The 16,639-nt window shown below is 36.7% G+C and overlaps 1 protein-coding gene and 1 pseudogene across 13 annotated transcripts in view; one reads left to right on the plus strand and one right to left on the minus strand.

Moving 5' to 3' along the window:
• The window catches only part of MAPK10 (mitogen-activated protein kinase 10), a 361,784-nt gene that overhangs the window by 299,684 nt on the left and 45,461 nt on the right, over positions 1–16,639 (minus strand). The gene's annotated exons all lie outside the window — the stretch shown is intronic.
• LOC115847310 (protein FAM204A pseudogene) lies at positions 7,037–7,735 on the plus strand (annotated as a pseudogene).

Here is a 16,639-nt window from a genome sequence, read left to right on the forward strand (position 1 = left end):
AGTGCTGGACACCTTATGCCAAACAACTACTAAGACAGGAACACAACCCCACCCATTAGCAGAGAGGCTGCTTAAAATCATACTAACTTCACAAACAGCCCAAAACACACTACTGGACACTGTCCTGCCCACCAAAAAGACAAGATTCAGCCTCATGCACCAGAACACAGGCACCAGTCCCCTCCATAAGGAAGCCTACACAACCCAATGAAACAATGTCACCCACTGGGGGCAGACACCAAAAACAATGGGAACTACGAACCTGCAGTCTGCAAAAAGGAGACCCTCCAAAAAAGTAAGTTAAGCAAAATGAGAAGACAGAGAAAAATGCAGCAGATGAAGGAACAAGGTAAAAACCCACCAGACCAAACAAATGAAGAGGAAATAGGCAGTCCACCTGAAAAGAATTCAGAGTAATGATAGTACGGTTGATCCAAAATCTTCGAAATAGAATGAGGGAAGTACAAGAAATGTTTAACAAGGAACTAGAAGAACTAAAGAGCAAACAAACAAATATGAACAACACAATAAATGAAACTAAAAATTCTCTAGAAGGAAACAATAGCAGAATACCTGAGGCAGAAGAATGGAGAAGTGACCTAGGAGATAAAATAGTGGAAATAACTACTGCAGAGCAGAATAAAGAAAAAAGGATGAACAGAATTGAAGACAGTCTCAGCGACCTCTGGGACAACATTAAACACACCAACATTCGAATTATAGGGACCCCAGAAGAAGAAGAGAAAAAGAAAGGGAATGAGAAAATATTTGAAGAGATTACAGTTGAAAAGTTCCCTACTATGGGAAAGGAAATAGTCAATCAAGTCAAGAAATCACAGAGAGTCCCATACAGTATAAATCCAAGGAGTAAGACACATATCAATCAAACTATCAAAAATTAAATACAAAAAAAAATTAAAAGCAGCAAGGGAAAAGCAACAAATAACACTAAAGGGAATCACCAAATGGTTAACAGCTGATCTTTCAGCACAAACTCTACAAGCCAGAGGGAGTGGTAAGACATAATTAAAGCGATGACAGGGGAAAACCTACAACCAAGATTACTCAACCCAGCAAGGATCTCATTCAGATTTGACAGGTAAATTAAAATGTTCACAGACAAGCAAAAGCTAAGAGAATTAGCACCACCAAACCAGCTTTACAACAAATGCTAAAGGAACTTGTCTACACAGGAAACACAACAGAAGGAAATGACCTACAATAACAAACCCAAAACAATTAAGAAAATGGTAATAGGAACATACATATCAATAATTACCTTAAATGTAAACAGATTAAATGCTCCAACCAAAAGACATAGACTGGCTGAATGGATACAAACACAAGACCCATATATATGCTGTCTACAAGAGACCCACTTCAGACCTAGGGACACATACAGACTGAAAGTGAGGGGATGGAAAAAGATATTCCATGCAAATGGAAATCAAAAGAAAACTGGAGTAGCAATACTCATATCAGACAAAATAGAATTTAAAATAAACACTATTACAAGAGATAAAGAAGGACACTACATAATGATCAAGAGATCAACCCAAGAGGAGATATAACAATTCTAAATATTTATGCACCCAACATAGGAGCACCTCAATACATAAGGCAAATGCTAAAAGCCATAAAAGGGGAAATCGACAGTAACACAATAATAGTAGGGGACTTTAAACCCACTTTCACCGATGGACAGATCAACCAAAATGAAAACAAATAAGGAAACACAAGTTTTAAATGATACATTAAACAAGATAGACTTAATTGTTATTTATAAGACATTCCATCCAAAAACAACAGAATACACTTTCTTCTCAAGTGCTCATGGAACATTCTCCAGGATAGATAATACCTTGAGTTACAAATCAAGCCATGGTAAATTTAACAAAATTAAAATCGTATCAAGTGTCTTTTCCGACCACAATGCTATGAGACTAGATATAAATTACAGAAAAAATCTGTAAAAAATAAAAACACATGGAGGCTAAACAATATGCTACTAAATATCCAAGAGATCACTGAAGAAATCAAAGAAGAAATCAAAAAATACCTAGAAAGAAATGACAATGTAAACACAACAACCCAAAACCTATGGGATGCAGAAAAAGCAGTTCTAAGAGGGAAGTTTATAACAAATACATTCCTGCCTCAAGAAACAAGAAAAATCTCAAATAAACAACCTAAACTTACACCTAAAGCAACTGGAGAAAGAAGAACAAAAAAACCCCTAAAGTTAGCAGAAGGAAAGAAATCATAAATACCAGATCAGAAATAAATGAAAAAGAAATGAAGGGGGCTTCCCTGGTGGCGCAGTTGTTGAGAGTCCACCTGCTGTTGCGGGGGACACGGGTTCATGCCCCGGTCTGGGAAGATCCCACATGCCACAGAGCGGCTGGGCCCGTGAGCCATGGCCTCTGAGCCTGCGCGACTGGAGCCTGTGCTCCGCAGTGGGAGAGGCCACAACAGTGAGAGGCCCGTGAAATGCAAACAAAAAAAAAAAAAAAAAAAGGAAAAAGAAAAGAAATGAAGGAAACAATGGCAAAGATCAATAAAACTAAAAGCTGGTTCTTTGAGAAGATAAGCAAAATTGATAAACTATTTCCAGACTCATCAAGAAAAAAAGGAAAAAGACTCAAATCAATACAATTAGAAATGAAAACAGAGAAGTAACAACTAACACTGCAGAAATACAAAGAATCAGGATGGATAACTACAAGCAATTATGTGCCAATAAAACGGACAATCTGGAAGAAATGAACAATATCTTAGAAAAGCACAACCTTCTGAGACTGAACCAGGAAGAAATAGAATATATAAACAGACTAATCACAAGCACTGAAATTGAAACTGTGATTAAAAATCTTCCAACAAACAAAAGCCTGGGACCAGATGGCTTCACAGGCAAATTCTATCAAACACTTAGAGAAAAGCCAACAGCTATCCTTCTCAGACTCTTCCAAAATATAGAAGAGAGAGGAACACTCCCAAACTCATTCTATGAGGTCACCATCACCCTGATACCAAAACCAGACAAAGATGTCACAAAAAAACAAAACTACAGGCCAATAACACTGATAATCATAGATGCAAAAATCCTCAACATAATACTAGCAAACAGAATCAAGCAGCCCATTAAAAGGATTATACACCATGATTAATTGGGGTTTATCCCAGGGATGCAAGGATTCTTCAAAATATGCAAATCAATCAATGTGATACACCATATTAACAAAGTGAAGGATAAAAACCATATGATCATCTCAATAGATGCAGAAAAAGCTTTTGACAAAATTCAACACCCATTTATGATAAAAACGCTCCAGAATGTAGGCATAAGGGAACTTACCTCAGCACAATAAGGCCATATATCACAAACACACAGCAAACATCATTCTCAATGGTGAAAAACTGAAACCATTTCCACTAAGATCAGGAACAAGACAAGTTTGCCCACTCTCACTGCTATTATTCAACATAGTTTTGGAAGTTTTATCCACAGCAATCAGAGAAGAGAAAGAAATGTAGAGAATCCAAATCGGAAAAGAAGAAGTAAAGCTGTCACTGTTTGCAGATGACATGATACTATACATAGAGAATCCTAAAGACGCTACCAGAAAACTACTAGAGCTAATCAATGAATTTGGTAAAGTAGCAGGAAACAAAATTACTGCACAGAAATCTCTTGCATTCCTATACACTAATGATGAAAAATCTGAAAGAGGAATTAAAGAAACACTCCCATTTACCACTGCAACAGAAAGAATAAAATACCTAGGAATAAACCTACCTAAGGACACAAAAGACCTGTATGCAGAAAACTATAAGACACTGATGAAAGAAGTTAAAGATGATACAAACAGATGGAGAGATATGCCATGTTCTTGGATTGGAAGAATCAACATTGTTAAAATGACTATACTACCCAGAGCAATCTACAGATTCAATGCAATCCCTATCATATTACCGATGGCATTTTTCACAGAAGTAGAACAAAAAATTTCACATTGTGTATGGTAACACGTAAGACCCTGAATAGCCAAAGCAATCTTTGGGAAAGAAAAACTAAGCTGGAGGAATCAGGCTCCCTGACTCAGACTATACTACAAAGCTATAGTAATCAAGACAGTATGGTACTGTCACAAAAACAGAAATATAGATCAATGGAACAGGATAGAAAGCCCAAAGAGAAATCCATGCACATATGGTCCCCTTATTTTTGATAAAGGAGGCAAGAATATACAATGGAGAAAAGACAGCCTCTTTTCTGGGAAAACTGGGCAGCTATGTGTAAAAGAATGAAATTAGAACACTCCCTAACAACATACACAAAAATAAGCTCAAAATGGATTAAAGACCTAAATGTAAGGCCAGAAACTATCAAACTCTTAGAGGAAAACATAGGCAGAACACTCTATGACATAAATCACAGCAAGATCCTTTTTGACCCATCTCCTAGAGAAATGGAAATAAAAACAAAAATAAACAAATGGGACCTAATGAAACTTAAAAGCTTTTGCACAGCAAAGGAGACAATGAACAAGAGGAAAAGACAACCCTCAGAATGGAAGAAAATATTTGCAAATGAAGCAACTGACAAAAGATTAATCTCCAAAATTTACAAGCAGCTCATGCAGCTCAAAATAACGAACAACCCAATCCAAAAATGGGCACAAGATCTAAATAGACATTTCTCCAAAGAAGATATACAGACTGAAAGGATGCTCAACATCACTAATCATTAGAGAAATGCAAATCAAAACTACAATGAGTTATCATGTCACACTGGTCAGAATGTCCATCATCAAAATATCTACCAACAATAAATGCTGGAGAGAGGGTGGAGGAAAGGGAACCCTCTTGCACTGTTGGTGGGAATGTAAATTGATACAGCCACTATTGAAAACAGTATGGAGGTTCCTTAAAAAACTACAAATAGAACTACCATACAATCCAGCAATCCCACTACTGGGTGTATACCCTGAAAAAACCATAATTCAAAAAGAGTCATGTACCACAATGTTCATTGTAGCACTATTTATAATAGCCAGGACAGGGAAGCAACCTACGTGTCCATTGACAGATGAATGGATAAAGAAGATGTGGCACATATATACAATGGAATACTACTCAGCCATAAAAATTTACAAAATTGAGTATTTGTAATGAGGTAGATGGACTTGGAGTCTGTCATACAGAGTGAAGTAAGTCAGAAAGAGAAAAACAAATACCGTATGCTAACAAATATATATGGAATCTAAAAAAAAAGGTTCTAAAAAACATAGGGGCAGTTCAGGTATAAGGACATAGACGTAGGGAACGGACTTGAGGACACGGGGAGGGGAAGGGTAAGCTGGGATGAAGTGAGAGAGTGGCATGGACATATATACACTACCAAATGTAAAATAGATAGCTAGTGGGAAGCAGCCACATAGCACAGCGAGATCAGCTCGGTGCTTTGTGACCACCTAGAGGGGTGGGATAGGGAGGGTGGGAGGGAGATGCAAGTGGGAGGGGATATGGGGATATATGTATATGTAATGCTGATTCACTTTGTTATACAGCAGCAACTAACACAGCAATGTAAAGCAATTATGCTTCAATAAAGATGTTTAAAAAAAGAAAAAGAAAAAGAAAACAACCTGGGGAGTTCCCTGGCAGTCCAGTGGTTAGGACTCTGTGATTCCACTGCCCGGGGCCTGCGTTTGATCCCTGGTTGGGGAGCTAAGATCCTGCAAGCAGTGCAGCCAATTTAAATAAATAAATAAACAAATAAAGTGAACACATGTCCCTAGCCTTTAAAAAATATATGAATGAAACTCCTGATTATGAAAAATTGAACCTTTGAAATGAGAAATTTCAAAGAATGAATGTCAAAAACTCTATTGACAGATGAATGGATAAAGATGTGGTACATATATATAATGGAATATTACTCAGCCATAAAAAGGAAAAAATTGGGTCATTTGTAGAGACGTGGATGGATCTAGAGACTATCATACACAGTGAAGTAAGTCATAAAGAGAAAAACAAATATCGTATATTAACACATATATGTGGAATCTAGAAAAATGGTACAGATGAACCGGTTTGCAGGGCAGAAATTGAGACACAGATGTAGAGAACAAACGTATGGACACCAAGCAGGGAAAGCGGCAGGGGGTGGTGGTGGTGGTGTGATTAATTGGAAGATTGGGATTGACATGTATACACTGATGTGTATAAAGTGTATGACTAATAAGAACCTGCTGTATAAAAAATAAATTAAATTTAAAAAAAAAAAGTCGAAAACTTCACTAACCTGTGAGGTCCATGGGATTTCACCTACTACTTTCCCCTCTTGCCCCAGGCCTCAGAGACTTTGTGCTGACTGCTCCCTCTGCCTGGAGAACACTGTCCAGATTCTGTCTGACTTGCTCCCTCACTCCCTCAAGTCTGTGCTCAAACATCCCCTTCTCACGGAGGGCCTCCCTGGCTATCCCATGTAAACCCATATTCTCCGACCGACATAATCTCCTTCCCTGCTTTATATTTCACCATAAAATTTTTCACCATCTAACTTGCTCTACTTTTAATGTATGTGTTTTGGGGGGAGGTATTTGGTCAGTTTTGCTCACTACACTATAACCTTCATGAGGGCAAAGATATTTTTCCCTGTGTTCACCACTGTCTCCCTAACATCTACTGCAGTTTCTGGCACATAGTAAGTGCTCAAAGAATATTTGTCAAATGAATAGTTTAGAAAAATAACTCTGGCTCCAATGTATATTATTTGTCTATTATGACACAAAAGAAATAGAAAAATATGATATAATGTATCTCTTCGTATTATACCTTCTGGCATCAATATATATCTTCATATTACTAGTTGTATGTTCTCAGCATTTCCTTCCTCCTTTTCTCTCTTACTAATAACCCAAAGACTATTTTTGCCCTCCCCTGATCAACACAGAAACCAAAACAAAGACTCAAAGTATTAACAGGGGTCTTAAGATGGCTGCTGGACGGCCAGCTATGGACCGCAGAAAAGATGTGGAGTGGGCTGCTACCTCCTGGCCTAAATTAAAGTGATGTTGAGTTGAATTCTGATGATGAAGCCACAGTAGAGAGCTCTGAACTTAACTTACAAGAAGGTAAAGAAGATGGGACCATTACAAACACAGAGGTCTCAGATATCCCTACAGATGGACCAAAAACTGAAGCAGAAGCAAATGTAAATGCATATGAAGAGTGTCTCTCTGGAATTCCCTTAAATATGTGGAATAAATTTCAAGAACTGCATACAAAACATTCTGAACAGAAAACCTCAACTTCAAGATCCAGAAAGAAAAAAAGAAAACGCTCCAGAAAAGGTAAATTGAAGAATGAAGAATCTCAAAGTGAACAGTCCTCAAGTGAAACCCAGTGGAAGGAGCTTACTCAGTATTTTGGAGTCAGCGATAGGTTTGACTCCCCTGTTAAAAGGAAAAAAATTGCAAAGTCGGGCCTTGAAAAGAGCATAGACCAGGCTGTGGAAGAGTGGAACATTGAGAAGGCTGAGGAACTCAGCAATCAGGTAGCTACTCGAGAGCTTGGTGCAAAAATTGCCAAAGTGATTGCCTGCCACAACTTTGTAAAAGCCAAAAAGGATGCTGAAAATTCATGGGCTGCTGAAAAAAAGAAGAAACTTGCCTGGGGGTTTGAAGCAAAGAAGAGGTGAGAAACCAAAAGCAACATGGGATATATGTGACTTGCCAGAGTTCTTCAAGACCTTTGAGATTTCACTTGAGTCTTCAGTTGCTTAATTTACTGAAAAGATTTTCCTGTTCATGTTAACTATGTCGGGAAACTGATGGAAATAGAAAAAGATAAGCATAAAATTTGGAAGTTGATTATCAAAAAAAAAAAGTATTAACGGAAATGCAAAACAGAAAATTCGGTTGCAATGCACACTTTTTTTCTTCCTGCTCCTAAAGATTAGTTAAGGCCATATTTGTGGGAAGCAGAGAAGAAAGTTCAGTAGTGACTAACTAAAAAAGAAGGAAGGGCTGAGGCCTCAGAAGTAGGAGGGAAGAACAGGACCATCTGAAGGAACACCAAGAAGCTAAAAGGAGCCAACCCTGGGTGGCCCTACACTGCACACTTTGCCCTAAACGGAGAAATGGACCCTTTTTGTGAGGTAGGACATGAAGAAAAGCTTCACGCTTCTGATAAAATGGAACCGAACAGAACCACGTAGGAATTTCCCTAATAGATGAGATTTTTTTTTTAAACGAGAAAAATTAAAGAGCAGTACTGACTGGTGAGCATAGAACTGGAATGCAAACATAATTTTCTTTGCCTATAAGCTATTTAATGGCACAAGGAATCTCATGCCAAAGGCTTGGATAAGACAAGGGACCTAATCCACTCTAAGAAGAAAAGCACAGTCAAATTCTCATTAAAGTTAGAATTTTTAATAATTCCTACTATCATTTCTTCTTCAATAACAAGAACTTCTTATATCTTAGTCATTTGATGACCCTGAATGTGCAATTCTGATTATTCCTTAGAACACTTTTTTGTAAATTCTATTCCTAGGACCTCTGCCTCTAGAAAAATTGTCTTCTTATATCCTTGGTGTTGGAAGAGATCAATCTCAACCTTCCAAAGCAGTGGTAATCCCCCAGAGGGCTTGTAAAACAGACTGAAGGTGGGCCCCACTCTCAGAGGTTCTGATTCATAGGCTTGAGTTGAGACCTGAGCATTTGCATTTCTAACAAACTCTTAGGTGATACCAGTGCTGCTGGTCCAGGTACCACACTTTAAGAACCACTGACTGAAGTATGGTATTTAATTTTTAAAGAGTTATAAGCATCTTTGGCTTCAATTAGCTGCTTTGTCTCTCTTATACAACTTGTATCCTTAGTTGCTGGCACAGGGTGGGCTCTCAGTAAGTATTTCTTGAATGAATGAGATAGGCTTGTTTCCAAAATCATACAAAAACAATCAGATATCATTACATCCATATTGAATTTTTTACCAGTTATAAAGATAGAACTTCTACATCATGAACATACTTTGTAAATGAAAAAGATATTTATAGAATAAGGCTTAGTTTTCTGTGTTATTTAATAAGTTGAGACTTTTATTTTATGCCATAAAAAAATAGGTGTTAAAATACTTTCTTTAATTATCCTGAGCTAATGGGAAAGTTGAACTGATATATAAATCATTAACCAAGTCAACGAAAGACTAAATGACATCACTGTTTGCAGTACCAACCCAAGTTTCACAGTAGTTCAGAAACAAAAAAGGAAGGGAGGGTGCAAATACTTGAGGCATCGCATCATATACAGCAATATAGCAAATGTTGAAAACAAAAAAACCTGGGCTGGATCATCACCATATACTTGTCATAAGCTAAGGTTTTTGCACAGATGCCATATTTGTATGCAGTAGCTGGTTAACAGTAACAACATGCAGTAAAGAATAATATTTTATTAAATAATATTTTTAATTTTTTAATATTATACTATGTGATACACAATTACATTTGGGTGTTATCAAAAAAAGAGACTGTCATTTGAAACTAATTTGTTTCTAAAAGAGGAAAAAGAAACCAGTAACTATATTGATGACTCAAATGATGGTGCATCATACGCAAAGAATCAAGTAAACAAGTGAAACAAAAATTTAAAAACCCTTTCTACCCTAAAACTTAATACCAGGGATTTATTTTCAGCAGAACCACACCACCTACCACGTTAATTTAATGTTCATTTGAACTTTATTATTTTAATTTGATTGGTATTTAATTTGTAAATCTGTTGGCTTTATAATTATATAAAAACTATAAACACAGAGACGTTATATAGTGTTTTATGTGTGTACATATTTAAATAATTTTATTTAAAAAAATGTTTACTGATGAGAATTTACTGATGAGAATATTGTCCCTGTAATTAGTTTCATAGTCATTATCCAATGTTATCATTGTCTTAGCCATCTTTCCTATCTCTAATCTTGCCTCTATTCCTTTCCCTACATTGCAGGAATACGCAGCCAGCATGATAGGTATAAAATATAAATCTTATAATGGCCCCTTCCTCTGATACACTTTGCAATGGCTCCCTCTTTTTGTCTGGATAAATTCTAAGTTCCCTAAAATGACATAGAACATCCTTCATGACCTGGCTCCTTCTTATCTCTCCAGACTCATGGCTGACATCTCCTCACCTCCACCCGTAGTCACTTGGACCACTAGTGATTCACTATGTTTGTTCTCTTTTGTACAAAGCCTTTGTTTGAGCTGTTCCATCTGCCAAGAATGCTAGTCCCGTAATCTCACTGGACTTGCTTAACTCCATGTTGTTCCTAAGACTCAGCCTGGATGTCAGTTCCTCTCTTTTTGCTGATCCCCTCCACAGCACTCTAGATTATCCATAACAATATTCATCACACTCAGTTATTATGTTCTGTTTTCTTGTTTGTGTTCCCCAAGAGTTTGTGGACATTTCTAGAGCAGGAGCTGTATCAATATTAACATTATTGAATTCCTCCCAAAATCTTGTCATACATACACTAAGCAAACTTTTTAAAATATAAGAATAAAACTCAATGATAGAATAAATAGGTCTGAATTTTCTATAATTTTTTTTTTTTTGGCTGTACTGCATGGCATGCGGGATCTCAGTTCCTGGACCAGGGATTGAAACCACACCTCCTGCAGTGGAAATGTGGAGTCTTAACCAATGCACCACCAGGGAAGTCCCATGAATTTTCTATAATTTTTAAATAAATCGAGCCGCTGTCACATTAACCACCACTGAGACCCTCCTCTAGCCACGAGGAAGATTGGAGTGCTAAGTAAATACCTGAAGCCCTTCCCCGATGATGCCTTCACTCCTTGAAGACACTAAATACCCAAGTGCTTGAACTAAGAACTGCTCCACTGTCCCCTGCCCTGGGAGCTCCATGAGGGTAGCAACTGTATTCCACTGCATTTCAGTGCCAAGCACATGGTAGATGCTTAGTAAACATTGGTTGCCTATTGTAACCTAATTACGGTTACTGACAAGCCTTATTTCTGGCCATTAGTGCACGGTCAAATTTAATTCAGACAGCCAACTGGATATTGGTTCCTGAACTCTCAGTGACTCACCCAAATATACTTTTACTCCCCATCACCTTCCCTTCTGTTTTTGTTTTCTTCTTCCTTTGTACTCAACTTCCAAAAACTTAAGACAGATGATGGGCAGAGTGGTTTTGATTTAGTTCTTTGTTTTTCTTTATGGAGAGAAGAGGTAGGAAAGATGAGAAATTTGGAGAAATGAGGATAGGAAAACTAGAAAGACATTTTCATCTTTCCTCCACCCCCCATCAAGCCAATATTAACAGTCAGTGCTAATGTAACCTCTAAATTTCTACTTATAAAAAAAGAAACCTGAAGGGCCTACCAATTATTTGATTACTTGTGAGATATGACCTCCTTGTTATGTGTCTACAATTTGAAGCAATTTGTTAGTGCAATAAATAGGAACTAGCCTAAAATAAGTAAATTAGTTTTTCAGAATAAAAGTAGTAATAATAATACCTTACTCATTTTGCAACTTTAAATATGTGAATATTCATGAAAGGGAATTTTTAAAAGTATTTTAAATAAAAACTGAAAGGAAAAGAGATTACAGACTTGATTTTGGCAGCATATAGATATGGTAGTATAATATTAATTTATCTAAGTACTTTGTAAATTTATTATCCAGATTTCCTTTCTCTTAAACTATCAAGACTAGCTGGTTAAAGGCAAAAACTAAAAATTACTGTTATACTACTTACAAAGAAAGGACCTGGGAAGAGGATTTAATTATAGTATTTGAGAGCAGGAACACTACCCTTAATCACTGTTCATGAATTTGCTAAACTGGGATATTATATGGTAAACACTGTTCAAATCTTTCAAAAGAGATACTATACATTTCTTATTATAAGAAGGTTATGAGGCTTAATTAGTTAATATATGTAAAGAATTTTAAGATGAAATGTTTCCCTCCCTCCTTTCAAATGTCACTGAAATCACTAAACAAGTGACAATCAATACTCCCTTCTTAAAGTTTGCTGTGCAATAATCTAAGTTTTCCATGTTAGAACCAAAATTTGAGCCCCATATCCAAGAATAAAAATGTTCAGTTCTTTTTTAAAAAATACCTATAATATTATTCAGATCAATCTGGAGTTTTCAAAGACAAAAAATACCCATCCTAAGAATGATATTATTGAGATTACTGAACCACATTCACTTTCCAGAATTTGATGTAATACACAAATACCCAATTTAAAATTTCTCTACAATGAGAAAAGATTTAGAACAATACAAAATATTTATTATTTATAGAGCAGCTTCAAAACTCCATGTGGTATATTTGTACAGGTTTTTTTTATGTCTCTCTTAAAAGCAATGGGATATTTAGGATTGATTATTCCTGGCACTCATTTTGCATATTTGCCTTTCGACCCTCTGGAATTTGAGGCTACTGGCAAGATAACTATGTATCTGAGTTCAGACTCTGGTAGAAACAAGTGAGAGTCTCGAGTGACAGGCTCTCTCTCTGTGGCAACATCTTGAGGTAAAGATAGCAAATTTTAAAAGTGTAAGAAAATAAGCCAAACCTAAGGGGAAAAAAGCAGGGGAGGAGAGTGGAAATGAGGAAGGCATAGAGTGTAATTCAGAAAGGTTCTGAAGAAGTTCCGTGAAAGAGCGTGAAGCCCCAGAGCAGGTTTCCTCAACCTTGGCACTGTTGACGTTTTGTGCCAAAAAGGTCTTTGTCGTGAGGACTATCCTGTGCATTGTAGGATGTTTAGCAGTATCCTTGGCCTTCACTTACTAAATGCTGGGAGCACTCCCCATCCCACCCCACCCCCCTGCCAGCTTGTGACAATCAAAAATGACTGCAGATATTGCCAAATGTACAAAGGGCAGTGGGGGGGGGCAGCTAGGGGAAATGAGGCAGACAAAATAGTCTCCAGGGACAGAATCTGGCACAAGAAGAAGAGCATCATCGCAAGTGCCTACATAAAACAACCCTTGGGAGCTTTGACTGTGACAATGTAGAGGGAATGGCCAATCAAAGAGTCAGAAATGGCAAATGATGCCACCAAAAGCTATGATTAATTGTATCCACTAGCTGGGGAAAAAATACTGATGGTAATAGCTGCCTTTGAGTGGCGTCTCCTACCATAAGTACCTGCCTGTAGAAGCTCCACAGCAGATACCTAGCAGTGAGGGTCATGGTAGTCAGCTATATGCTCTTTAATGAAAGGAAGAGTCTAATAGCTTCTTCCAGGAAACTTGATGGGCCTAAATACCAAAAACTTCTTGTAGGCGATTCACTGAGTTTCATTTAATTCATTAAATATTTATTGAGCACTCAGTGTGTGTCAGGCCCTGTGCTGGCTATCAGGAATGCAGTCATGAAAACAGTCTACCCTCAAGGAACTTATGCTCTAGAGAGAAATATAATTACAACAAATCTGGTCTTCAAATTCCTGGTATAGGGTGTGACCCAGTCAGAGAGGATCCCAGTTCTCTACACTGATAACCACCACATAACTAAAACTTCAAAATCATAGTACTCTTCATTACTAAAGAGCAAAAACTGCTTAGCTTGTTTCTCTATTCAAATGCTCTTATTTTTTTTTCTCCTCTCATTTTAAATTTCTCAGCCATTTCACTGGCATTTCAGGCAGCTGCTTTTTCTCCATTTCAGAGCAATCAATATATGAACATTTTAAATAGCTAAAAAGCACTTCAGTTGCAAATGTATTTTTCTGCTGGCAACCATGTGCACGATCACTTGGATTTACATGACGATGCTGGCTAGCCAGTCAGTGAGCCTTCCTGAAAATGCATTTGACACAGTTGATGACCGATGTGCTGTCATTTCTCATTTAGGCCCAGCTGCCTAATAATAGCAAGGTAACATTATTAATAAATTACTGGCATAGCTAGTTAGGGAAAATACAATCCAATTACATATAGTTTTTAATTCATTACAGGCAAAAAGCTCACTGCTTTTCCATATATGACTCCCAGGCCCGTCTTCAGGGGAATTGAACGACACAGCCTTTATAGACTAGTCATTGGTATTCAGAGTAAGAAGCAACTGCTTGGAACAGGAAGCACAGAAGCCAGGCATTTGGCAGCATCACACAGAGTTCACTGTGGAAGTCAACCGTCAAAGAGACCAGGCTGACAGTAACTGGCCTCTGTTGCCATGGAAACAGCAGTGAGCTGTGTTAGTAAATAGTTTGGGTTCTCTCACCTGCCAGGATGTAAATTCAGAATTTACTGCTGATTTTTAAGTCTACCATTTGTAAGTGACCTATTTATGAAGTAAATACTAGAAATCACTCTTTGCTTCAGAGGAAATACCCAAACATTCATAAGAAAATCTGAAACTTAAGGTTTCCAAACAAAATTAAATTTAATTGTGCAGAATATCTGACAAAAAAAAGTCTATCTCTTCATTCTAATGGTTGTTTATTTTGCCAAAAACTAGTTCCTAAAAATACACAAATAAAATAAAAATTTAAATGGTAAAGATGTGAGGATAATCCTAACGACTTTTCCAAATTCAGGATAAGGAGTCAAGTCACTTTTTAATTTTATTCAAGCCATAGTTGTATATTTCAAATTGTAAAAAAGCTGTATTTATTTTAAATCTCTCATTCTCACTTATAGCCAAATGAGCTAAGTAACACTGTCTCCTGCCCACTTTTTTTTTTTAACATCTTTATTGGAGTATAATTGCTTTACATGGTAAACAATGGTATGTTAGTTTCTGCTTTATAACAAATGAATCAGCTATATGTATACATATATCCCCATATCTCCTCCCTCTTGAGTCTCCCTCTCACCCTCCCTATCCCACCCCTCTAGGTGGTCACAAAGCACCGAGCTGAGTTATTTGTAGTGAGGTGGATGGGCCTCCTGCCCACTTTTAACTCAAACATCCCCTTATGGGAATTCCTCTCTCTTGATAATTACAATAATTATTATCCCTAGTTTACAAATATATAAAGTATGACAGAAGAAAAATGTCCTGACTACAGCAATTCAGGGAAAAAGCCGTAATGCAAGCCTCTAAGTCTCAGCTCTCTTAATCCGTATCTCTTCTAGGTCATTCTGGCTTCATTAAGTGTCTTCTTTCAACTATTTTTCAATTTCATGCTAAATTATATTTTCCCATAAAGTCTACAAGTATAAGAGTTATTCTGGGGTTTTTCTGTGAGAAGCCTACTCCCCCTCATCACCAAATGCTAAAACATGCCCATCACCCTCTTCTGTGATTTCTACTTTCATCAATAAACATTTACCAAGCAAATGTCTGTATGTCATGTTGTATATGCTTGGCAAAAGAGTAGATGATACAAAGACGAATAAAACATGTTTTCTGCTTTTGAAGAGCTAGTCTAGTGGGAAAAGCAGAAATATAGATACATCTGCTACAATTTGCTAAGAGCTACAGTAGAAGTAATAGATTAAAAGTGCAATGGGAGCATTATGAGGCAAAAAAGCTAATTTTGCTACCAAAAATAGAAAAGGTCTCACTGAGAAGGTGGTATTTTCATCATATTTTAAAGAATAAATAGGAGTTTATACATGGTAGTTGAAGAGGCAGATACTAAAATATACTTTTCAAAAAGTTAAAAACATTACTCTCATTCATATATAAAATGAGCATGTGTCAAATATTTTTTGACTTACAGAGATTTATATCCTCTGCTAGATAAAATTCATTTTCATTGCCATGAACAGGAATTGTTTGTATTGCTATGAACAAGAATCATTTGCACTGCTATCAGTTTTCTACACTTAACTTCTACCACTAAAGAAGTGTAAAATAGTCTAGTCAATAGAAAAATCAATCAATCCTGCACACCCTTATAGAATCAAAAATCTCCAGAGGATCCTCTAGATAAAATCCAGTAAGCCCATTTCCAAGTCTTTTACAATTTTTTCTGACAGTGGAGGCATTCCAAATTTGGGGGTAAATATGTTAAAAACAAAGAGATATAGAAAAGTAAGTACTTGGATATGACTGAAGATGAGGCATTGGGAGGATAAAGACGTCAATGCGGTCGTGGAAAGAGATTAAGATTACACTGGAATTGTGGGCTAAGGGTCAAATTGTGGAGGATCTCATATGCTATGCTAAAGAGTTTAGACTTTGCCCCAAAACAGTGGGAAGCCATTGAAGGATTTTGATCCTTAAAGTATCAAGCTAAAAGATGTTTTCTGTTTCCTCACTCCTAATTCTGAATTTATTCAAATCTGCAATTCCTACATATATGGCTTGTTTTGGAATATTTCTTCTTAATACAATATTTATTTTTTTCCTGTTTGTTTTCTAACCTTTAAAAATGTCTCCATTTCTCTCCCTATTTCCATCCATAAATGTTACCCTAGGAAAAAGCCATGTAGATTCTAGAACTCAAGCAACTGTCACTGGATTGTTTTTAAGATTACTCCCTTGAGAAAGATTATGTTTCCATTATGTAAGAATATAAAAATCATTTTCAGTAACTAAATGATAGTTACTCATATACTAAAATTAAAATGATTAAGAATCAAAGAAAAGGTAATTCTGAAACATGATGGTAAAGCAGGAGAACA

This window comes from Globicephala melas, chromosome 5 (genome assembly GCF_963455315.2).
Source record: "Globicephala melas chromosome 5, mGloMel1.2, whole genome shotgun sequence".
Taxonomy (NCBI): Eukaryota; Metazoa; Chordata; class Mammalia; order Artiodactyla; family Delphinidae; genus Globicephala; species Globicephala melas.